This window comes from Macaca nemestrina, chromosome 12, assembly GCF_043159975.1.
Source record: "Macaca nemestrina isolate mMacNem1 chromosome 12, mMacNem.hap1, whole genome shotgun sequence".
Lineage (NCBI taxonomy): Eukaryota > Metazoa > Chordata > Mammalia > Primates > Cercopithecidae > Macaca > Macaca nemestrina.
The window spans coordinates 115,565,167-115,591,109 of record NC_092136.1 but is presented as its reverse complement, the minus strand read 5'-3'; the positions used below and the strand labels follow the sequence as shown (position 1 = coordinate 115,591,109).

Genomic DNA, 25,943 nt, shown 5'->3' with positions numbered 1-25,943 from the left:
CCATCAAATCCCCAGCACTTAACTTAAAAGCTTTGTGCTTTGGTTTTTGTCTTGTTTTGTTTTCTTTTGTTTTTTTAATAGAAAAAAAAAAATCCTATTCTTGTCTGTCCAGTGCTTTTCCAGCAAAACAGCAAGTCAGCACTAAGATTCTCCTTGGTCAGCACAATGTGTGTTGCAGTGGGAGGATTTGAGGGAGTTTGAGTAGGCCCTAATGAGAATGGAAGTTAGGGGTTGTCTGGGCACTAGCCAATTTCCTAGGTCTCCTGGAGATTCCTTGGGAGTAGTACTTCCTCTTTCCTTCTACATCCCTTCTACTTCCTGACACCCATGAAATTCTCTTGCAAGATAAGACAGAGGTCTCAAGAGAAGTCAGAGATAGGAAAAGCATTTCTTCCAGCCACAGCCTGGAGTCTGATGACCAAAAAGTGGCAACCCTCCTATGGACACTGGAGCCATTTCTTTGATGGTCTATCTTCTAGGAATTCTGTGCCTGTGGCTTCCATAGCAGGGAAAACATAGGTTAGATCACCACTCCCCCGACCGTCACCAGGGCACTCTCGGAATGTCCTGCCTACAAGGACTTGGCTCACTAGCCACAAGGAAGTACATACCAAGATCTGTTGGCCACTTTCCACCCTAAGGATGCCTCATTCTTATCTCTGCTGTGTCTCCACTAGCACAGCAGAATGTGATGGACAGAATAAGAAGCCTGTTGCCTTTTATCAGCCAGTGCAGGCAGAAGACTCAGAAGGGCTGGGGAGCACTTGTAATGCAGCAGTCCAAAATCAGGCCCTACAAAAACCTGGTGGTGCAAAGAACACAGAGAGTGAGACCAGACAGGTCTGATTTAAGATCCAGTCTCCACCATTTTGATGAATTGGGCAAGTTACTTAATCTCACTGTGCATCAATTTTCTCATCTAGGAAATAGGAATAATGACTCCTACTTCATGGAATTGTTCTGGGGAGTATATATGTTGCATAAAAGCACTAGCATGGGTGCTGGGTACAGACTAGGTACCCGAAACTCTACAGGGCTTGTCCAATAAATTGGGGCTTTTGTGATTATTTAAAATGGACTGCAATACTGATAAGTTTCTCTGATGCCAGAGTCAGAAAAAAAGGTCAAATTCAGCGCCCCAAGTATCTTTAGCTACAACTGGCCTAAGCAAGCTGGAAAACAATTCCCAAGTTATCCGGGCTGCTCTTGCTCCTGCCAGCTAATCCCTAACTGCATTTGTATTCCTTTGCAGCCGGCTGGCCTGTGCATATGGAATACATTTTCTTTGGGTGTCTCACCATTAGCGTTTTCATTTCTGCTTAGCGTCAGGGGCTTTGCACATCGCTGGCCTTCCAGAGTACTAAGCCCGTCTTTGTGTAGGCTTGCTTTGTTCTCTCATTTCCTGATCAGTCAGGAAGCATTTCTGGGCAAGAGCTTTTGGAGGGGGGGTTTTGCCTGGCAGCTCCATACACTATGAGTTTTGGAGAAGGATGAATCAAGTACCACCTCATACACAGGTCTCCTCTCTCCCTCCCTGTATACATGGCTACCTGTGGATTAGATACAGCCTTCTTTCCTCCCCAGGTTTTCTAATGCTCTCACATGTAGATCTGCTAAGCTCTGCTAATAAGCACAAAGAAATCAGCTGCCACGTTCAAAGCTTATGCTATCAGTCAGCTGAGCATCACGCTGAAAAGGCAACCTTCCACTTAAAAGAATATAATAATTCACAGTGCTGGCAAAGGTGCAGTGAGATGGGCGCTGTCATAGCCACTGATTAATGAGAGTGTAAATTGATATAACACTTCAGGTGGGGGGAGGTGAGGGGAGCAACTAACCAGCATATAACAAGAGCCTTTGAAACAGTGATTCCACTTCTAGGAAAGTGTCTCCTAAGGAAACAATCAGAAATGTGGTCAAAGATTATAACAGCCGGGCGCGGTGGCTCACGCCTGTAATCCCAGCACTTTGGGAGGCCGAGGCGGGCGGATCACAAGGTCAGGAGATCGAGACCACGGTGAAACCCCGTCTCTACTAAAAATACAAAAAAAAAAAAAAATTAGCCGGGCGCGGTTGTGGGCGCCTGTAGTCCCAGCTACTCGGGAGGCTGAGGCAGGAGAATGGCGTGAACCTGGGAGGCGGAGCTTGCAGTGAGCCGAGATCGCGCCACTGCACTCCAGCCTGGGCGACAGAGCGAGACTCCGTCTCAAAAAAAAAAAAAAAAAAAAAAAAAAAGATTATAACAATATAAAGATGTTCATTGCGGTAATGTTTACAATGGTGCAAATTTGCAGGAAATCTAAATATACAGTTATAAAGATTAACTAAATGTATATAAATCCACAAAATTGAATACTATGAAACTATTAAAGAAAAGATATTATAGAATAATATGAAAGGGATGGGAATAGGCTCATCATATAATATTAAATTAAAAAAGAAACTATAAAAATGCAAATATAATATGACTCTAATTTTATTTTAAGATATGTATGCACAGAAAAAAAAAAACAAAACAGATTGGAAGGAAATTCCCTAAAATATTAACAGTGATTACCTTTGTTGGTATGATTGTGGATAATATCCTCTTTTCTCCTGTAGGTTTTCTATATTTTCTTTAACAAATACATACTACAAATCAGAAAAGAATGACAACCATGTAAACAAAAGTGCTGCTTTCCTCTCCAGGGTCTGTGACCGCAGTGGAAAAGCTGGCTTGCTCCAAGGAACCATCTTGAACCCTGACCTCTTAAGGCACTGCAGGGGAGATACTATCTGGTCCCAATTGGCCTGGTCTGCTCCCTGACAACCCTGTGATCAAACCTGACCAAGCCTGGTTGTCCAAGTGGACAGAGCTGGCCTGGCCATGGTCTCCTGCAGCCCGGCACATTCTGGAGCCTTTTCTAAGCCTCCTGTTAGCAGGCTTTCCTCCTGTCTCTTAGGTCACTGCAGATTGATTCATCTCACTTCACTGTGGTTTACAATTTGCAGTTCTTGACCCTTACATTCTCCCCTGGCGCTGGAGCCATGTTTCTGCAATACCAACAAACCAATGGCAGCAAGCAGAGAATCGGCTGCAAGCCGTGTATCCTCATGGCCTCCCCAGCAGGCTCCTTGCCCTCTCACTTCCTTTCTGTCCCTATCCAGCATCCACACACAAGGCTGCTTCTTTAAGGAGCCCTATGGGGTCCTACCCAAGATATGTGGGGAAAGGGAAGGCAGGCCTGAGATTTGGCCAATGAGAATTCAATTCTGTGCAGCAAAGATCCTTATCACTAGTCAGACTAAGAAACAAGAGGCTTGACTGGAAGAGTCCACAAAGTCTGGGATTTTATACATTATATTTATAATATATATAAATATACATTATATTTATAGAACAAAGAGGTCAAAATTTCTGGCCCAGATTACCACACTGGGTGAATTCAACAAGCCGAAAGTCTGGGCATCTGATTTAAAATGGGCTGTTTGCAGAATAACCATTTTTATTATACAAACAATGTCAGCAGAAGATGCCCCTGGGAGTTAGCATGGCTGTCTCTCTATCCCTCTGTCCCTTATTGTCAGTCAGGAAAAACACAAATATTTTATCCACTCAACCTTCAAGGCCTCTGGCCACCTGGTTCCCACACCCTTATTTACCCAATTTCTTACCTCTCCTCCACATGGACTCCTGTCTGTAAAATCCACTATCTCCACTTCCTTCCTCTGACATCTTTTTTAATTGGTTCTTTCCCCATCCCCTTCCAATGTAATTATGAGCAACTAGACACAGAGTGAGGAAACCTGAATTCTCATCCTCTCTCTCCCATTTATTAGCTTAAAACCTTAGGCCAGGCCTGTGCACAGTGGCTCATGCCTATAATCCCAGCACTTTGGGAGTCCAAGTGGGGCAGATTTCTTGAGCCCAGGAGTCTGAAACCAACCTGGGCAACATAGGAAGCCCTCGTATCTACAAAATTAAAAAAAAAAAAAAAATTAGCAGGCCAGCCACAGTGGTTCACGCCTGTAATCCCAGCACTTTGGGAGGCCGAGGCAGGCGGATCACCTGAGGTCGGGATTTTGATACCAGCATGACCAACATGGAGAAACCCTGTCTCTACTAAAAATACAAAAAAAAAAAAAAAAAATCTGGGCATGGTGTCCGGTGCCTGTAATCCCAACTACTTGGGAGGCTGAGGCAGGAGAATCATTTGAACCCAGGAGGCAGAGGTTGCGGTGAGCCAAGATCACGCCACTGTACACCAGCCTGGGCAACAAGAACAAAACTCCGTTTCAAAAAAAAAAAAAAATTTTCCCAGCATCGTCGTGTATACCTGTGGTCCCGGGTACTTAGGGGACTGAGGTGAGAGGATCACTTGAGCCCAGGGGGTGGATATTGCAGTGAGCCTAGATTGAACCACTGCACTGTAGCCTGGGTGACAGAGTGAAACCTTGTCTCAAAAGAAAAAGAAAAAAGAAAAACTCATAGGCCAGTCACTAACTTCCCTGGGCCTCAGTTTTCTGATCGGAAAGAAAATATAGGGGTTGAACTAAAAATCGAAACACCTTTCCAATTCTCACATTCTATAGCACTTTTCATAGCCAAGTCAGAAGCCTTTTCTGAGTGAGCCCACCCCTAACTGATGATGCTCACAGGCGCCCTCTGCAGTTCACTTCACAGGTGGAGGAATCTACGCTAACTTGTTCGACATTTCCTGTGTGTATTCGTTTCTCTGTTTGTTTTATTTTGTCCAGGTACAAAATACCTTTGGAACAATGACTGTGTTTCCTCACAACCCCCATATACCGTGTCCAGAACACAGGAAACAGTCAGGAAAGGTTGTTAGCTCTCTGACTAATGTCTACCCCTCAGGCAGACATGAAAAGGGACTCATTTAAATTTGGTTTCCCTGCCAGAATTGTCAGGCCTCAGTGGCCTTGGGAAATCACCAAGGAGGAAAATCACCATTTATCCTAAAAACTCTGCAGTCTGCACAGGCTGCTATCACCTCCAAACCTCTGCCCAGCCCTCACACAGCAGCAGCACGAATTGCCCTGTCCTAACCCCCAGGGTCATAGTCATTCCTAGAGAAGAATGGGCTTCTGTGCCCTGCCAGACAGACTAGCTGGGATTGCTGGACACATTAACACCCAGAAACTGAATTCCCTACCACAGCCAAGCTGAAGAGAGGCTGACCTAGAGGTCAGATGCAGATGTGAGATGCATTCCATTCTGAGGGCAGCAACTGTCTCTGCTGTGTGAGCCTGAAGTGTCTCTTGACATCTCTGAGTCTCACACTCCATTTCTCTAGAATGGAGATCATAATACTTATCCTTGCAGAGTTACCACGAGACCTAAATGTAATCAACTATATGGTCCTGCTTTTAAAAATGTGAATATTTTACACTCTTTACCCATTGTTTTACTGGTGTCCAGAAGTATCTGGCCCAGTATCATCCTTCTTTCCCTCCCAGAAACACCCTCTTTCCATGAAGCTACTGTCAGGTGAGCTACACTGATGAGCGAGAAGCACTGGTCCTGATACACACAGTTGGAACTCACAATATATTTTCCCACTGGAACAATGGCATGTATGAAATTTGGGTGTTGGGGACAGAAATGATCATATTTCGTATTTTAATTATTGTGAGTTAGATTGATTTTTCAGGAGTTCCCTGAAAACCTCCCCCTGCATTTAACACTTTTTCTGTGAAAGGAAAACACTCCTGATTCATAATAACTAAGCTACAAGCAAATCTCTGGAAGCCCGCCCATCTGTAAGCAGCGTTCTACCTGTGTTAAATCACCTTCGGATGCAGCCGTTCTGTGCCAACCTGGTGGGCTAATGACACATTTGTGGATCTCAGCGTGTCTGTAATATCACAAACACAGGTGTGGTCTCCTGCCTTTCTCTGCAGAGGAAGGAAGAGGTGAATGGAAAAAGCGTGGCAACTTACTTGGCTCTCTTATCCTGCAGTAGGTGAGCCCTCTGCATGGGATCTTTGAGGGCTGAGAGCGCTCTTCTGTTAAAGGAACGTCTGCAAAAGACAAGACAAATACATTTGAACAATTTCAGAGTAGACACCTATTTCTCCACCAGAAGCAAAGCAGATCCCAGATCCTAAAATCAGGCTTGAGGAAGCAAGAGGAAGCATCCAGGAACCCCAAAGCAGGCAGTGGATTACCCATTGGCTCTGGGTAAAGCCAAGAGGGTTTAGAGAGGGATTTGCACTGTTTTGAGAAGCTTGCAGCTTCCTGATTCAACTCCTCTCCAAGGAAAGAGGCTCAGTAGACCAACCAAGCCACTTTTTCTCTCTTAAGGGATGAAGACCAAAGATGCAACTTGCCCAGCTGTCTGTTATGAACTAAATTGCATCCCCGCAAAATTCATATGTTGAAGTCCTAACACCTTGTACCTCAGAATTTGACTGTATTTGGAGACAGGGTCTTTACAGAGGTAATTAATGTGACACAAGGTCATGAGAGTGAGCCCTAATCCATTATGAGGGGCATTTATAAAAGGAGGAGATTAGGACACAGACAAGAATGCACGGAGAAAAGAGCATGTGATGACTGAGGGAGGGTGTGGCCATCTACAAGTCAAGGAGAGAGATATCAGAAGAAACAATCCTCACAACGCCTTGATTTTGGAGTCTAGCCTCCAGAGCAGTAAGAAAACAAACGGTCATCCAGGATGTGGTCATTTGTTATGGCAGCCCTCGAAAACCAACACACAGTAGAACAACACCAGAGGCAAATCAGAAAGAAAATGAGATGCAGACTCCAGCAGCCTGGTCTCCCAGTCAGGACACAAGCCAGACCTGGACGGAAGTGGTCACAGCACTTCTAGCTCCAAAATAGCCACTGGGCGGAGGCTCCTAGTTCCTCCTCCCTCCAACCCCATGCAGCCTGCTCTGTCCCCTTCTTCTCAGGCTCACTCAGTGCAGTGTCTGCCTGCATCCCTCTATCAGGGGCCTTCCTCTGCCCACAGAGGGAGTTATATACAAGCCCGAGGAATGAGGAAGAGAAGACAAAAGCAAGATGGAGCCTCACTGTCTGATTTTCCCAGACGTTCCCAGGAGGACCTGGTTATGCAGGGCGGTCTGGATTTTTAGTGCATACACCATTAGATGCCTCTTTCTTACTCTGCTTAGCACATCAGGTCTGTAGGTTCTGGCTCTTAAGGGCCATGTAGAGTCCAACTAAAAAGGGCAGGTGTTTGTTTTCCAACCCAATTTCCTTCTAGTGGCGGAAACACCAGCAGCCCTTTCCCTTCCCTTCCTTGCCCACTGACCTCCACTCTCTTCCCTGTTGTAGACAATGGTGTGTCTTCTATGAAATGCATTTCTCCACCAGTCATAGCACCCATTCTGAGACAATCACAAGCTCAGAAAACCCTAACTAAAGTAGGTGCTGTTTTTTGAATGCCTACCATGTGGCCAGCACTGTACTAGTCACTTTACTCACCATATTTCCAGTCCTCACAGCCACCCTTGCAGGTGGGAATGACCCTCCCTTCCTAAAGATGAGAAAACCTGAACTGGGAGTGGTGGCTCGCACCTGTAATCCCAGGGACTCAGGATGCTGAAGCAGGAGGATCGCTTGAGCCCAAAAGTTTGACGCTGCAGTGAGCTATGATCCCACCACTGCACTTTAGCGTAGGTGACCAAGTGAGACCCTATCTCTAAAAAAAAAATAAATAAATAAAAATAAAAATAAAAGATGAGAAAACCAAGGCTCAGGAGAAGTAACTTGTCCAGGGTCAGGCAGCTGGCTCTAGGTAGAGCTAGGACAGAAAGCGAGCTTTGGCTGACATATTTGCTTTGAACTTTTCACTCTGCAACTCTGAAGAAAAAAAGTACATTTACACTGTGAAAGTCTATACAATGAAAATTGGATTTTCTCCAATTCTTATTGATAATGGGAGACATTAAAGAGAAAGAGAGAGGGGCCAGACACAGTTGCTCATGTCTATAATCCCAGCACTTTGGGAGGCCAAGGTGGGCAGATCACTTGAGCCCAGAAGTTTGAGACTAGCCTGGGCAACATGTAAAACCCCATCTCTATTTAAAAAATATACACAAAAATTAGCTGGACATGGTGGCAGGAACCTGTAGTCCCAGCTACTCGGGAGGATTATTTGAGCCCAGGAGGTGATGGCTGCAGTGAGACAAGATCACACCACTGCACCTCAGCCTAGGTGAGAGAGCGAGACTCTGAAAAAGAGAGAGAGAGAGAGAGAGAGAGAGAGGAGAGAGAAATCTTCAACAAGCACAGAAATGCCATGACTTCTAAAACTAAGATCTGATCTGTAACTTAAAAACCTTCTGTCTGTTTTGCCTGCAGAGAAAGCTAAATTCCTGTGGCGAATGAAGCTGCTTTCCAATGCTTGCTGTAATAGCCCTCTGGCATCTTTCTTTCGTAACATCTAGCACAATTTGAAGTTACATATTGGGTGATTGTTTGATTAATGTTTGCCTTTCTGAAATTCTGAGGTAGCATCATCATATAACTTACAGTGTAAATGGGAACACTTTTGAAAGTAAAAGGAGATGTTATTAATAATTATTCCAGGACAAGAAGGAGACTGGAACATGTGGTCATCCTATGGGTGAAGCAGAGACCAACCCTGGTTTACTTGACATTGTAGTCCCAGTGCCAGATTCCATACTTAGCACATAGTAGATGCTCAATAAATAAACATGATGATTGATTTAACAATGTCTTTGAAATATTTTTCACTATTTTATCCCACCATATCTTTCAGGTTCTACTTACTGCAGCTTCTAACATATCCCAATCCTAGACATTCAGGGGTCCCCGTTTAGCCATTTTGAACATAACGTATATTGTCACAGCCTCAAGCTTTTATGAAACTGTCGCCTCTGCTCACAATGCGCTCCCCTCACTCTCCACCCATCCTTAAAAGTATTCTCCACTCAGATACCACCTCTTCTCTGAAATCTTCCTCCCATTTCCCAAAACACGTGTACACTAATAATAACAAACATCTCTAATAACAAACATGCCACTCCATTGTAGATATGTATGTTCCTTGTCCACCAGTAGACTGTGAGTTCCTCCAGGGACAAGTTTCACCCATCTCCCCAGGGCACATCCTAGGGCATGCACAGAGTAGACATAAGATAAATGCTTGTTGAAAGAATCAGATGAGGTTGGGAGTCCCCTTAAGTATCAACAGTCAAGAAAGATGAAAAAGGAGTGAACTTGGGTTCTGAAATAATCATGTCTATGGTGTTATGGCTACACAGCTACTCGCCTCCTTACACTGCATGGTGCTGGGCACATAGCAATCACATTATCAATCAATGTTATTATTATTAGCATTATCAGTCATTAATTTTCATGTACCCCTTCACTCTTGTCTTTCCGGACTTGTGGAACTCTAATGCCAAGTTTCTGCTATCTCCTCAATCTCAGTTCCTCATCAGCATTTTTTTCTATTGGAACTGACCTTCTCTCCTGCTTTTTGTCAGCTGAGATGTATTAGAGAGTCTTTCGTTGACAGGCAAGTCCTCCTGGCACTTCATCACACCATATTCTTCAAAGTGCCTCTGACGCTATGGCTGTTGCTGGACTCCTTGGATCCTCCATCTTCCCCTTTTGCCAGGCTGTTTATATTCTTTAAAGACCTTTCACGTAATGCCTGTGCTAATATTTACATCCTTGCTTAACTAGGCTGGCCTCTGCTGCCCTGGGCATTTCTTGACTCAAGCAGGATGGAATTACAATTCCAAGCTACTCAGTAGCTATTTCCCATTCATAGAACCACAGCATGCTAAGAGCTGGAAGTTGCTGAGTGTGCAGCCTACCTGGCGGTTAGGATATGACCAATGAAAGATGCGCTGGGTTTAGCCTAGTTGCACATAATACACAGTCTTTGGAAACTGATAGTCCTGTGTTTGGAGCAAAGCTCATCCACTCATCAGCTATGTGACCAGTAAATGATTTCATCTCTCCAGAGTCTTGTTTCCCATATGTATAAAAGAGAAATCCTTTTTTAATTGCTTCATGTAGATAATTACATGACAGTATTGTTATGAGGATTAAATGTGATAATGTATGCAAAAAGAAAGGCACATAATAATTGCTCAGTAAATGATATCTATTATTACAAAAAATCAAAAACATATTGCACACTTACTATATATAAAGGTGTGTAGAGTGCTAAACTCTGGAATTGGAGTAAGGAAGATAAAAAGAGGAAGATATAATCCCTGTCCTCCTCAAGTCCAAAATCGGAACTCAAAGCAAACTGTGATTAAGAGCTATAAGAGATACAGACAACTGGAAGCAAAAGGAGAAGATTCTGGAAGGGACAGAGTTGAGATCTTGGCTAGGCCTGAAAGATTGACAAGAGCCTTGGTTCACAACTATGATGAGAGAAAACTTTGCAGAAGCAATGATTCGTGCAAAATCTCAGAGGAAGGCTGTAGAATAACAAAAGCAATAGCTAATACTCAAATGAGGCACTTCTTATAACGCAGGCACTGAGCAAAATGCTTTATATCATCTCATCTAATCCTCTCAACAAGTATGCGGGATGAGGTAGGTGCTAATATTATTCCCATTCTGCAAATGACTCTGAGGCTGAGAAAGGTGAAGTGGTTTGCTCAGGATTGCAGGGCTAGTAAGTGGCAGAGCAGGATTTGAACTCAGGTCTGCATGACCCTGAAGCCAAAGCTCTAATTCCACAACTGTGTGTGACAGGTGGGCATGTGTGAGAATTGTGGGAAGATCAGGGTGGCTGGAGTATAGGTAGGGTATGTACACATGTGTATACGCATATGTGTGTGTATGTATGCACACATGCACAAGTTGGGGGTATGGTACAGAGGAAATTTGAAAGAGAGGGCTTCTAGAAGAGAGGTAGGGAAACTACTGGAGAAGATTCTGGAATCCAGGCTGAGGGCCTTACGCTGTTCTGGAGGCTGACCTCAGTTCTCCTCACTGCACTCTCAACCCCATTAGGCCCCAAGGGTTATTAATAATGGCAATGATCGTGCTAATAATGATAGTGTTAACAACCCCTGGAGGGAGCGTGGTGAGGCCGGGCCTGCAATGAACTCCTGCCAGAAAGAAAAGGCCTCCAACTCCCATTTTCTGGGCTCCAGGGCCAGGCCTAGGCCTCCAAATTGACTTTGACTTCACAGGAGAGCTCAGCAAATTCTGCAAAAGCAAAATACCTGCAGGAATATCTCTCCTTCTCTAGAGTTTTGGCAAACTTATTATCCCAATCAATATCTGAGTAATTACAATCCCTTGTGATCAAAGGGGTGTGTATTTCCCTTTCTTTGGCCTCCTTACAGGGCTCTCTTATCTGGAAAAAGATTTCTTAATCTACTTTCCCTAAATGCCCTGAAGGTCTGCGTGCCACTGCAGCCCCAGAATTCCCTGATTGCTTTTATTGTCCTTAACTGCTACCTGGCCCGGCTTGCTGGCAGCCCTGGCAGGAATCAGCCTTTTAGCTGGGGCCTCCCACTGAGCCCTCAAGGGAAAAACAAGGAGGTGGGAGCCAGGACTCTTGGGAACCCAGAAGAACCCAGGAGAGCCCCACATCCCGCTCCATCTAAGAGGAAGCAGGGAAGGCTGAAGGCTGGGAGTGAGGTCAGCCCACTCTTGCCCCTCTTATGAGTTACACTCACCACTCCTGCCAATCTTTCACCCTCTCACAAGGCCCCATCTCTGGCTGAGGCGGGAGAAAGGGGCGGTTGGAGAATTAGAAGGAAGTGGGTTGAAAGTTTTCCTTTAGGTCCTTGACAAGGACCCACAAGGTGAAAGAAATTTTTGTTCAGTTATCCCAGCCATCCTTCTACTCCATGAACGCCTCATCCATGCACCCTCCAGACAAAAGACCATCTATTAAGCTTGCAGGGCCCGGCCCCCAAGGCATGAAGATCAGCTCCCTAGCTCAGCCTCCCTGTGCCTCCTAAGTAACAACTGTGTTCTTATGTGGGTCAGGGTGGGTCTCCGTGGAGGGGGAGCTACGATGCAGAAACATGAAGAGGTGCTGCCACATGGCCAACTGCCTGCTTACTGGGAGCTCATACTGAGCATACTTACTGAGCATACTCAGTCTGGCCTGATGTATGATTTCAAGACCAGATCCTTTCTGACTCAATGATTTAAGAGGTTTCTGCACACCAGAGACCTAATTACCCCAAAGATTTCAGTTCTGTCTTCTCAGCTTTGCTTCCGAAGAGGCCCCTCCAAGAACACCACTAGGTTGGAGTCATTACTGTGCTGACCACTTGCAGGGCCACTTACTGTATTTTTATGAGGGGCGTACTGTGCTGTATGATACATTTCCCAGCAAAGACTCTGGAGAGGGGCTCTCAGTGACACAGCTGCTACTGCGGGGAGGGGGAAAATAATGATGGACTCGTGTAAACACACGTCTTCACACGAAGAGGGAGGTGTGGACCCAAGTGAACACAGACAACTGTCGCCAGGCCATGCACACTTAAGACACAGATAGAGGAACCAAGCGCATCATGGTAAGCATTCCAGAGGCCATAGGCCAGCCCCCTGCCTCCAAGCAGATTTGTTCCAATTTCCCCCAGATAGCATGGATCTCTACAACTCTGGGGCAGGCAATCTTACCGTTCCAATGGTAGGCTTTTCCAGTGTTTAACAGCCCTCCTCCCGTGGAGTAGTTTCCTTCTAGAATTAGGATTGTTCACACTGGTGGGGAACTTGGAGATCCTATAGACAAAACCTCTCATTTTAGAAATGGCAAGATCCAAGGGTCTCCATTCTCAGAGCAATCACTACACCCTGTAGGACAGACACTCGGCTTGGGGGCTTGGCAGGCCAATCAAACACTCTGCAAACTCCTTCAGCTCAGCTCAGAGCCAAGGGGGTAGCCCTCTCATCAGGTGTAGGTCCTAGTTAGGCTCATCAATGTTGGTAAGACAATGACAACCCTACTCCAATGTTGATGGATTTCAACTGTTTGTGTGTTTATAAGGCATATGGGTCCATCTTTAATTGGCAACCCAATAGCTGCACTTCAGGTACTTGGCAGGGAATATACTCTCGAACTCATTGCCGTGAAGTGTCCATCAAAAACTCAGCTGAGAGAGACCAACTATATGAAACATTGCCTGAAGGGGATGCAGTACATTCATCCCTCTAGAAATATTAACAAGGGCCCCAGGGTTTAGCCAGGTCAGCAGAGAGCTGTCTATCGGACCATATTCCTCTGGTCCCCTGTGGAGCTGCTTTTCTGAGCTGAATTTTGGCCTGTGTTGAAGGATGATGCTACAGGGAGCAGCCTCAAGGAATGAGGAGCCAGTCTACTGTGAGGGTGGTGAGGATGCTGTTCATCACGTAACACAGAGCTCTTAGGAAGGACTCAAGGAAAAGCTCTTTCTGGTTCAGCATCAGGAAAAGTTGGGCTCCTTCTGAACATTCTTTTTTCTTTCCTTCCTTCCTTTTTTCCTTCCTTTCTTCCTTCCTTCCTTCCTTCCTTCCTTCCCTCTCTCCCTCCTTCCTTCCCTCCTTCTCCCCTTCCTCCTCCTCTTCCTCTACCTCCTTCCTCTTCTTTTCTCTCTCTCTCTTCCCTCTTCCTTTCTTTCCTTCTTTTTCTCTCATATCACAGGCATTGTAAATTGTGAGACTGACTGGACTACCTTGTTCATATTGGCTGCCAGAAACTTTAGATTCTGAATCACAGCCTGCCAGTAGTAGGTGTTTAGGGGCTTCAAGTTCTGCATCCCTGGATTGGCCTCATTCGTGATCCCCTGTGACATTCCTTCGTTTGTTCTTCTGTTTTCCTTTCCCATTTCCTTCTAATATGTGTTATGGCACTGTGTTTCACATATCTGTGTAAGCCACCGTAATGCCACTTTGGCACAAGGCAGGTATAAGTAAGTACATTAATGAATTAATTAATGCAGCTCAAACTGTGCTGCACACAGAGATTATATTTACAAAGAAGTCCATTTACCAAGTTGGTACTGGAAGGCCTCCCAGACAATGTGGACCTTAAGCGAAGAGTCTTGAAAGATGTGTGAGATATAGAGAAACAGAAACAAGTGGAGAAATCATTCTGATCTGCATCCTGCCCCTTTCCATGTAAACAAAGCCTGCATCTTCTCACTCTTCTCTCAATACCAGTGGAGTCCATCTCCGGTAACTTCTAATCCAATTTAACATCTCTTTGTGAATCTGAAGGCACAGACAAAGAAAATAAGAATCATAAAATCACAGAAGGTTAGCACCTGGAAGAATCTGAGAAATCCTCTCAGCTGAGCCTTTATTTTAACAAGGGAGAAATGAAGTCCTAGACAAGACAAGTTCGACTTTCTGGATGATTTAGAGCAAGTTCTGGGTTGAGAACCCAGTATCCCTATCTCCCTGAAAGTCTGTGGTCTTTGCTGTATTCCATGAATCTAAATCATTTTATTTCCTTTTAGGAAGCTTGAGCTTTATGCTTATGTTAGCATGTATTGATCATCTATAAACTGGAGGAGCGGTGGGTAGGACTTCCACTGATATAGTTTCATCCTTTCAGGGGGACATTAGGGGATTTATGACTTTGGGCACATTTCTTAACCTCACTGAGCCTTTACTTCCTCATCTGTAAAATGAACATGATAAGAACATTTCCCTCAGGTTATTGTTAGTATTGGATGAGAAAATGCGCAAGAAGAGCCTGACAGATAGAAAACACTGATAAAGGTTAGTTGTGGTGGTGGTGGAGATGATGGCAGTGATGGTGGTTACTAGTTCCCCCATTTCGCAGAAAGGAGTAGCAGCCTGAGGGCACGTAGTAATTTAGCCAAGGAAACATGACAGGATCCCTGCTGTGTCTGCCCCAGAGCAGCACCTTCATGTTTAGATTGGTTGGAGTGTGAGAGAGCTTAGGCGCTTGGATTTCCAATTTCATTCTCTCCATCCTATCTCCACCCTATCTCTGGTCTCTTCCTGATCCCACAGCTTGCTTCTGCCCACTGACTAACTACCTCTCCATAGATACCATACGCCTAAATACCAATACCAAAATACCTAAATCCAGATTGACACTTGAGATAATAATCAAGGAAGGTTGCACCATCTTTTGGGGACTCTTCTATCTGGGACAATTTGTGTGAGATCCTGACCAGTGGCAAAGGAATAGGGACAAAGAAATTTTCCAGGGACCTTTTCAAGCTAAAGACTCTAATAATTCTATTTTCTTCTGGCCCAAGCTTAGGCATCTAAGTCTTGTTTGGGTACTGTTTTAGTGCACTTTGTGTTGCTCTAACAGAATATCTGAGCCTGGGCAGTTTATAAAGAAAATAGATTTATTGGCTCACAATTCTGGTGGCTTAAGAAGTTCAAGACTGGCATCTGCATCTGGTAAGGGCATCGGGTTACTTCAACTCCCTGCAGAAAGTGGAAGAGAAGCCAGCATGTACAAAGAGATCACATGGTTAGAGAACTCACTCACCCCACCACACACACACCCGACCATGGCATTATTCATGAGGGATCCGCCCCCAAGACCCAAACACCTACCACCAGTTCCCACCTCCAACAATGGAGATCAAATTTCAACATGAGGTATGGAAGAGACAAATATCCAAACCATAGCAGATGTCTTGGGTAGAAATGTTAACATCTGGAGCCCTTGCTGAATCTATACTTCAAGGTCTGCACAAAAAGCAACTTTCAGCTCTTGGCATGCTTTGATGCTATGAGTAGGAAATAGCTACTGAGTAGCCTGGAAAGATTGCAACTCCATCCTACCTGAGTCAAAGAAATGCCTAGGGCAGCAGAAGACAGCTAGTTAGGCAGGAATGTAAATTTTAGCATAGGCATTACATAAAACGTCTTTAAAAAATATGAACAGCATGGCCAAGAGGAAGATGGAGGATCCAAGAAGCCCAACAGCAGCTGTGACATCAGAGGTCTCTACCCTTACCTCACACCATATACACAATACAACCCAAAATGAAACATAGTCCTGAACATAAAACCTAAAACTATAAAACTTTTGGAAGAAAACATAACAGAAAACTTTTGTGACCTTAGGTTAGGTAAGGATCTCTTAGATGTGACACCAAAACCATGATCCATGGTATAGTGAATTTTATCAACTCTTAAAAACTTCTCTTTAAAAGACACTCTTGAAGGAATTAATAAATAAGTCACAGACTTGGAGAAGATATTTCCAAAACACATATATGAAAAAGGACTTAAATCTAGAATACACCAACAACTTTCAAACTCAACAATAAGAAAAAAACCAACACATTAAAAAAAATAAGCAATGAACATTTCACCAAAGATACATAAATAGCAAACAATAACATGAAAATATGTTCAACCTATTTATTAAAGAAATACAAATTAAGGTTGGGTTTGGTGGCTCATGCCTGTAATTCCAATACTTTGGGAGGCTGAGGTGAGAGGAGCATTTGATCCCAGGAGTTCAAGACCAGCCTGGGCAACATGGTGAGATCCTGTCTCTATTTTTAAATTTTTTTAAGAAAAAAAAATACAAATTAAAACTATAATGAGATGCACTGCATATCTATTTATATGGCTAAAATAAAAAGTAAATAAGTAAATAAATAAATAAATAAATAAATAAATAAATAAATGACAATACCAAGTCCTGGGAGAATATGAGACAACTGAAATTGTCTATCATTACTGGTAAGAATGCAAAATGATATAGCCATTTTGGAAAACAGTCTGGCAGTTTCTTATAAAGCTAAATACATACTTGTCATGTGACATAGCAATTGCAGTATTTACCAAGTGAAATAAACTTATGTTCACACGAAACCTATATGTGAATGCTTATAGAAACTTTATCCATAATCACCAAAAACTGGAAACAAGCCCAATGTCCTTCATCTAGTGAACAAGTACACAAACTATAGTACATCATAAGTGGAATCTACTCAGCAATAAAAAGAAATGAACTACTGACATATACAACAACATGGATAAATCTCAGATTTATTATGCGAAGTGAAAGAAGCCAGACTCAAAAGGCTATATATATTACATTTATAAGATATTCTGGGAAAGGCAAGCTATAGAAACAGAAAACAGATTCATGGTTTCCAGGGACTGAGGGTGGGAGAGTGACTGAAAGCAAAGGGACCCAAGGGGATGTGGGTGATTGATGAAATTTTTCTATATCTTCACTGTGGTAGTGGTTATATGACTTTATGCATTTGTCAAAACTCATAAGCTGTACAATAGAAAGAGTTAATTTTAATGTATGTAAATTATACCTCAATTTTTAAAATGGAAGGAGTTCTTTATTCTTGACAGAAATAACCTATATGATACACACTAAAAATTATTATCTACATTTTATAAATGAAGAAATGGAGGAATGAAGAGATCAGTTAACTTGTCCACATTAAAAACATTATAGCATTAAGAAGAGATTAAGCTGTGATTGGAATCCGGACTCTGGAGCTCCAAAGTCCATTATTTTAGCCACCAGACTATACTGTCTCTCACAATGAGGACTTCTCTTTATTCTTGGGTAACTTTGGCTCACCCACTCACCCACTGGATTTTAACCTACTTGAAAGGACAGTCTGAGTGATAAGCCTCTTATGTGTGTTTTAAATACATGAGAATTAGTCGAATATATTGTATTCTTAAAAACATTCAAACAATACAAGAGTATAGACAGTAAAGAGTGAAAGTTCCCTTCCATTCCTCCTGGCCCACTTTCTCCCCTACTCTTGGAATAACTGTGTTGACAAGTGTTGGCTAGCCTAGCCTTCAACTTTTTGCTGTATACGTCTATAGTTACATATGCACACCATATGCACTTCCAATTCTCCACTCAGTCTCCAGTGTAGCAACTGCGCTGGTCATGGGAGCGTGCTTCACTTGGAAACAAAAGCCACAGGTTCAAAAGCTACCACTTTTCCTTGCTTTGTCATAGACTAGCATAGATCCAAAGGAAGCTAGGCTACCTCTATGTACCTGCTTTTTAATTTCCAAAATATAAATAATACTCATTTTTAATAAGAATAGGTCCCTTACCACTTAGCAACAGTTCAGTAAATGCTGTTTAATCTAATCCAGGTAATTGAATTGTAATTGATGACAGCTAAGGCCATGACCACCAAGTCTCCATTCAGTCAACCCCCGTGAATGAGGGTGATTAGAACTTAAGTCTATCTGAATTCAGCACCTGTTATTTCAAAACTCCACTATACAATCCTGACAAGTAATCTGGATCCTTTGTCACTCAAAGTATGTAGGAATTGATGGGACAGGAAATACTTAGCCTGGAGAAGGAAAGATTCTTCAGGGATGTGAACATTGGTTTAAAATATTTGAAGACCTGTCATATGGGAAGAGAAGGCAGATTTGTTCTCAGTTGCTCCAGGGCAAAAGCTGGAATTAATCTGGATGCAAATTTTGTATTATGGAATAAAATTGTCCAACAACTATTAGCCAACAAAGGAGGAACTGCCCATGAGGCAGTGGGTTTCCCACCACTTTCCAGTAATCAACCTGAAATTGCATGATCATTTGTCAGGAGAGAGAAAGATGCCTCAGCTGGCAGATTTCGGGATTCCATGCTTCTCTGTACAGAGGTGCACATCCTCAGAACATATGTAGGTATATGCAAATAGTGGAAGAAGGGTATGTGCATTCTATCTACCTTTTCATCCTCCCCACTAAGGAAAAAGTTTAGAGGCCAATAATGGGGGCAAGTGGAATCAGATGCACAGAGGAACCAAGGCAATATGAGATAGATGGTTTTTCATCAGCTGGTCCTGTATGTAAGACGAAGAGCGAAAGGAGAGAATATCCTGCCCTCCAAAAATGCAGACCTATTTGGATCCTATTGGAGATCCCTTGGCAGCTGACACACATGCCCATCTGCCATGCTGGCACAGTGCCCTCGGCAAGGGGAGCTCTGCTTCCTGCTGGTTGGCATAGATGCCAGGTGGTTGCACATGCCTGCAGAGGGGGACCTCTGTCCCAAATAGTACGGGGAACTTGCAGCCCTCATACTCACCCTCTGCCCTGCTCAACCCCCACCAGCCCCACCAGGGGGCCTAGAGGTGCCCTGGAGTTGCAGAAAGTGGAAACAGAGAAGCTAAACACTGGAGAGTTTGGGGCTGCCAAATGAACAGGCCTTGCCACATCGAGCATGTTGTAGAGCCAAGACCACCCAAGGAACAACCAAATGGACTCTTGGAAGGAAAGGCCAAGGCACAAACAATACCAACTCAAAGGGCATCACAAGGGGTTCAGGCCCTTGAGAGAGAGATGGGGTGTTATAGGATGCCTTTGGCTCTGTCATTCTCCTCCAGGAATGAGGAGAAACAACTCGGAGGGAAGGATACTCAGTTTTCTCTACATCTGAACTCGGTGAGTTCATCCCTGTCTGTTGTGGGATGGGAGTGTCCGAGCCCATAGTCGTCTCTGCCTAACTGCATGCGAGGGTCTCCTCCTACGCTGGTGTGTGTGTATGTGTATGCGTGTGTGTGTGTGTGTTGTGTGTGTGTGCATGCCACGTCTGTGTGTGGGTTGCAGTAACTGCATATTGCTGATGCTGCAAAAGCACATAAAGGCTGGGCAGCTAATCCAATCATTCATGCTTCCCTTGTTCCTACTCTGGGATCTGATAGATAAAAATACCCAGGCAAATGACCAGTTTCATGGACTGTTTCCTCTTTTGTCAATACAAGGAATTGTGAGCTGTCATCTTGTCCCTCCTCTCCAGAGAGAGAACTCCAATATTTATGACCAGCTTTTATAACACTAATTGTATTTCTAATTGTTTTTCCCTCTCAGCAGCATTGCGTCCCTCACCCCGGTGACGACGGGCAGTTCTGAGGTTTATGAAGAGTGGTTTGTCACAAATGAAATTCAGAAGAGGTTGTGAATGAGGCGGCCACATTTCCTGCTTAGTGGTCCTCCTCTGTTCTGAAGCATGGGTTCTGGCTGGAGGCCAAAGTCCTACGTGTCCAACAGCAGAAGGGATGGGATTGGCTCTCGCCTCCCCTGCCCAGAGATGAGGAGTCAGGGATGCGATCAAGGACAGCTCCTTGGGCTGGGTGTCCTTCAATTGTAGTGCAAACAGGACCCTGCCTCAATTTCTTCCACGTAGAAAATCTCTTTCCTGTCCCCACCTTCTTAACTTGTTTCTTGCGTTTCCACTCAGCAAAAGGTCCATTGGCTTTTTATTTTTATTTTTTTTAAGGTCTGAAAACTGATTTTAGATTTTCAGATCAATGAAACTGCAGGAAGCAGAGTGGTGTAGTGGGAGGCAAATTTGACTAGGAATCGGGAAAGCTGAGGTCTACTCATTCAATTATTCATTTGCTCATTTACACATCAAACATTTATGGCGGCCTACTATGTGAGCAGCATTGTCCTACATTCTAGGAATAGAGAGACCCTAAAACCTCACGTCTTAAGCCACAGCTGCTTCTGTTATAAGGTGGAAGTGGACCACCCGAAACCACAGTCCCCAGAAGCACTGCATTCCACCTATATAATATTTCAAATCAGGACAGCTTGAAGAACATCACTGCTTATGTAAAGAAAGGTCTGGACAGAGTTGGGGAGTCTGAGTTCTAATTTTGCTCTGCCCCCTTTCAGTGCATGACCTTGGACAAATCCCCTGGACTCTCTAGGTCCCAGTTTCTTTATATATAGGACAGAAATAGAAGTAACTGTGTACCCCATGTTGATTTTGAGCGTTAGATGAGATACTATGGGTGGACACTATCTGTAAACTTTATATAAAACAACCCATCAAAGTAAGAAATGACTATCCGTAATAATCAGGGAGCCCTCGCTAACTCTTCCAGGCTCACTCTGCAGAGTTCAAAAATGAACACTGGGAAGTAATATTGGGGAGGAAGGGCAATACTGGCCATTTCCTTTTCAAAGGAGAGGGAGAAATCTCTTCTCAAGTAAATCCTTGGAAGATCTCCCCTGAGGCTTGGGTCAAACTAACCAGCACCCCACAAAAAGAGACACAAACTGAGTAATGTCCACAATAATAGTCAAGCAGATTTTAACTCGACGGTGAATTCACCCTACGGAGCCATCTTTGGCTACTGGTAAAACACACAACCCTGGGCTTGGGGAGCTATAAAGGTCACATAGCCCTGGATCTAGCATCCAACAAGGATCCCAGATAGCTGACCGCTGAGCTCCGTGGATGATCTCTGTAGATAAACTAAGACGAATAGTTGTAGGAATGGCTGTCTCTGAAGAATTGCCCCGAAGACCAGAGAGGAATATTCCTGAGCCAGGGAGGGCAGGTGCAAGGCAGCTGAGAGAGCCACTCTCTCAGCACCAAACTGGGCTCATTCTCTCCATGTTTCCCTGCTCTCTCATGTAGAGTCACTTGACTTTGATTTGTGACTGTAGTGGTACAAGAGGAAGAAATCCTACAAGGTGAGGTTAGGAAAGAAAATTAAAACATTGCAGTATGTTTGACGTAGAAAAGACACCAGATATCAGCTCTTCCAAGTCACTCCCTTGACAGATGCAATATGATGTGATCAAGCAGAGTGTTCGTGCTCGGGACTTGCATAATCTACAGGACCTTGGACCCTTGCATCTCTGAACTTCAAGCTTTACTTTTTCATTGGAAAATGATCGTAATAGTAATAACGACCTCTGGGTGTTGGATAGATGATATGCACTAATGCTATGCAAAAGTCCTTCAAGGAATGGTATGGCCTAGGGAAAAGCACGTGTGGCTTGGAGTCAAAGGACATGGATTTAGACACAGCTGTTTATCTGCTGTGTGGCCTCAGTTCCGTTATTTAAGGTCTCTGCGCTTCATTTTCCTTTCCTGTGAAATGGAAATAATGACAATGATGCCCACCTCAAGGGGCAGCAAATATCAGGAGAGATAATGAAAGCCCTCTATGAACTTTCCATTTCATTTCAATACGAGTGGTTACCCTTCTGATGAAGAGACTAAGGGTCAGGGAGGCCAGCTGACTTGCCCAAGGCCCACAGGTACTATGGAACCTGAGCCAGCCTCAGAATCCAGCCGAGCCCTGACTTCCAGGAGGCCTTTAATCCAATCTTGAGCCCCAGGGAGGAGCCTGGCTCCAGCTGTCAGGCCAGGCTCGCTGCATGGGCCTGCTGGTGGCCACCAACCCAAGTGCAGTGGGGGGAATTTTACATTGATTTGAATACCGCTGTTTGTATTTGCCTTCCCTTAGGAGTTAACTAGAGTCCTTCTAGCATTGATTAGCTCTATCTGGTTTCCTAATGGAGTAAACACAGGGCCCCTTGAATATCGACTGGAATTTAACAAATATACCCCTTACAACACCAAAATCGGCCACAGGACACGGTGTTTACACGCACAGGCCACTTCTGCTTGAACTCCCAGCTGGGATGCCTTGCGACTTCCCCTTGGGCTGCTGCTGCAGCCGCTCTGAACAGAACTCATGAATCAGTGGGACTGTTTATAGTTTTTCCTTTTAATTTTGAGGCAGGAGTGATTAATTTGAGCCTTGTTGAGGCAAGGGACAAATAAGTGCTGATAATGGCAAGACCTAAGAGGGGTTGAGTTCCTGCCAGGCCTGGGCCCCCCAGAGTGTCTCTGAACCAGTTGGGCCCACCTGCAGGCTTCTCCCTACACCCATCTCAGGGACCCCTTTGAGCAGAGACCTCGCAACCCTGCCTGGCCAATGCATGGAGCTGGGACCGAGTCCTTCATCCCACCCTCCACCTAAACTCGAATTTCTGCTGCTGCGAGTCACCAAGGTCCTCTCTATCTGCCCCTCTTCCCACTGCCTCTGCATTCAATCCTTGGGCTGTCCTGGACCCATCATCCAACCTCTCCTAGCACAGGCCTGCTCTGCCTCTCAGCTGCTTGCTCCGGGCATGGCCTCCTAAACTCAGCTCTGCTCTCCTAAGAAGATTGCAGCCGAGTTGAGGGGGCTGAAGGCGAGGGATCAGTCAGGTGAGCCAGGATGGTCCCTGCTTGGGGCTCAATTGCTTTTAATCCGCCCCACAGGGAAATTCCAGGTTAGGCTTGGGGCCTTTGCTCTGACCTCCCCAGCTTTCTGAAACCAATCTTTTTTTTTTTTTTTTTTCATTATGCCTTGGAGTTGTTGAGGGGTATGTGTATGTTTACCTCTCAGAATAGCAATAAAATAAATCAGGGGAGAAAAACGAAAGTCCCAGTAGCAACAGATCGGTTAGACCTCTGGCTTTAATGAAGTGCAGCTGGTCTGACAGAAAGAGCTCCTGCTCTCTTTTGGGGACCAGCCCCTTGCATCCGTCCTTTCCAAGCAAGACCTCCCTCCCAGGGCCTCCTCATCTCATCTGGAGCCGGAGCAGAGATCGGGGCCAAGCTGCTCAGCATTCCAGAGGGCACGAAGGTACCCGCAGCCTCCTTCTGAAAAGAGGCACAGCCTGGAGGATGAGGGAGGGGTGGGGACACCAACCTCTCAGCCCGTGCGTGCCCCAGCAGGGGTCCCCGGCCCTGTATGGGTTCCATGTCTCCCGGCTCCCAAGCAATAATCCACCCCCATGGCTTCCTAAGGAGCCGCACAATAGCTTTATTGAGCGGAGCTATAAATTTCAGCAAGGCCAACCCTGGGAGTAGGCAATTACCTTCCGAGGAGGCTCCCTCCGGACTGCCTGCCTCCCAAAACAAGAGGGCCTTTCATAACCACTCAGTTCCGGCACGGGCTGGGGACGGCCCGTGCACTGGCGGGTGCTGCGCACACCCCCTGCCCCCCATCTCATCATCCCCCACTCCCGCCGACCCTCGCACTGCAGCATCAGGAGGGCAGCAGGACCGGGCGCAAGTACTTGCTTTGAAGGAGACTGTTCGGATGGCTGCTTCTTTGTTTCCCCCAAGTTTTGGCCTCAGCCCAAAATCGAGTTGAGGGAAGGATGGAGAAGAATAAATAACTATATCTTGCAGGCCTTTTTAAAGTTACGACACACCAGGAGACGGGGAGGGGGGAGGGGAGGAGGGAAAGACCGGAGGAAGGACCTTTTCTTTCTTTACTAGGGGGAAATTGCTACATTTTCTAATAACAAGTAACTTGAAAACAGCTGAACCTTAAAACTTCAAACTTCAATCAAAGTCGTTCTCAGAGAAGAGTAGGTGGTTTGCAAAGGCTAGGAAATGTTTTTGTTTTTGTTTTGTTTTTAAACAATTGGTCTGGAATTAATCAAGATATTAATATCAGAAAAGGTAACATCGGATACAGGCTCTACCCAGGTCACTCAGGTGTGAAAAGCCCAGAGCTTCCGACCAGGGTCTGTTCCCAGGAGACCCGGCCTCTCTCCTTCCCCTTAGAAAGGCTCCTACCTTAGTGACAAGGCCTTGAATGTGCAGAGAGTAGACTCCTGTTCAAGACTCTCCTCCCAGCAGCCTAGCCACCCACGCCTCTTCTCCAAAGTGGCAGGCCAGCAGCGTGGGTGGGGACGCCTGTCCCCAGGGGCGGGGACCCAAGGGCTGGCAGTGACTGACAGCTCCAATCTACAAAGGGGCTTGTTTGATGGGAAACCAATGCTTGGGCTCCCCATGGCTGTCAAGCCACTCCCCAGCTCTCCCCTCATTTAAAGTAAAAACCCAAGTGTATTTATTCCCTGGTAGACCTGATACACTCCAGTACTCCTGCCAACTTGCTTTGCAACTTTGTACACAGCAGATCAATGTGTGCAATTTAGGAACAGAGAAATGAAGACTTCTGTGAAGAGGAGGGGGTGTGATTGGGGCTGGCAAAGGGAGGCCTTGGCTCCTGCTCACTGCTCCCCCTTCTCTCCTCCTAAAACACTTGCTTTCTCCCACCAGCCCATGGTGCCAATCTTTGCACCTTTAAAAGACAAGAAGGTCCTTTAGCCATGGACACAAAAGGATAACTCTTCCAACCTTAGCAAGGCAAGTAACTAGCACCTATTTTTCCATGTGCCTCACGTACAGAACATGACCATGGCCATAAGTTCACATAAAATGCCATCTGTATGTCCTGCCCTAAAGGGCATATCTAGAGGTCCCCAGCCCTCCCCGCACCCTCAAGGAGTTCCCAATTCCTCAGCAGACCTAAGGAGACTTAGGGACAGGTGACAACCGGCCGAACAAATACAGATGCTATTTACCTTCCATCCACTTTCCTGACAATTCTTAGAGGACACACACACAAAAAAAGTTTAGCTCAGTTCTGTCATGAAAAAAGGTTGCAGAATCTGCTGTCTTTAAGAAAGTGATTCTAACAGGCTTTGGATATTCTTTCTCCACATTCCCACCCTCTCCTATCCAGGAGATGACCCAAGGGGAGAAAACGGACTCAGCTGTGCCAGCTGGTGTTAAAACAACAAACCTGCAATTCATCTGTATTGCATTGGCCCCTAAGCTCCCTCAACTCCAAAGCAAGGCCTTTTGCCCACTTTCACACACACCCTCGGGCTGAACAGCGCTCTTTTTCCCACCAACATTGCCCTTGATGTTCATGCTCATCTGATTTTACTAGAATGGCAACACCAGGGAGAGGGGCATGGTGAACTCTGCTTTGAACTCCACACCCCTGCTAGGAAGGGCACACATGCCTAGTAGGGTTTAGATGAACCAGAAAGTTCTGTGCACTTGCTGAGTGCAGCCTCTGTTACATGCTTTATGCACTCTGCCAGATCCCTTTCCTGGTACCACCCACTCCCCACCTCACAAAAATTCCCCGAAAAAATGAGATTCAGAACACACCAAATTACATGATTTGCCTGAGATTGTACCGTGTGAATGGCAGTACTAGGATTCAAAATGAGATTTTCTGACTCTAAAGCTAGTGCTCTTTCCTTGAAAACAACAGGATATGAAGGAAAAAGGATAAGGAGGATGAGCTCTGGACCCCGACAAACCTGGATTAGGATCCTAGGTTAGATCTGTTTGCAGCACTTGCTAAAGGCATGGACTTGGACAATGACCCTTTCTGAGTGTCAGTTTCCTCATCTGTAAAGTAGA

At 45.0% G+C, this 25,943-nt stretch overlaps 2 long non-coding RNA genes across 3 annotated transcripts in view; one reads left to right on the top strand and one right to left on the bottom strand.

The window, feature by feature from the left end:
• LOC105476452 (uncharacterized) overlaps window positions 1–24,375 on the bottom strand; it is a 201,746-nt gene extending 177,371 nt beyond the window's left edge. For both annotated transcript variants that reach the window (XR_011611088.1, XR_011611089.1), the window contains exons 1-2: window positions 24,297–24,375; window positions 5,941–6,021 (exon numbers count right to left, since the gene is read on the bottom strand). This is a non-coding gene — a long non-coding RNA (uncharacterized lncRNA). The remainder of the gene's footprint in view (window positions 1–5,940; window positions 6,022–24,296) is intronic.
• On the top strand, window positions 5,900–8,701 carry LOC105476454 (uncharacterized). The gene is made up of 2 exons (XR_984097.3): window positions 5,900–7,097; window positions 7,462–8,701. It is a non-coding gene; the product is annotated as an uncharacterized lncRNA (long non-coding RNA).
• Window positions 24,376–25,943: the final 1,568 nt, after the last annotated feature.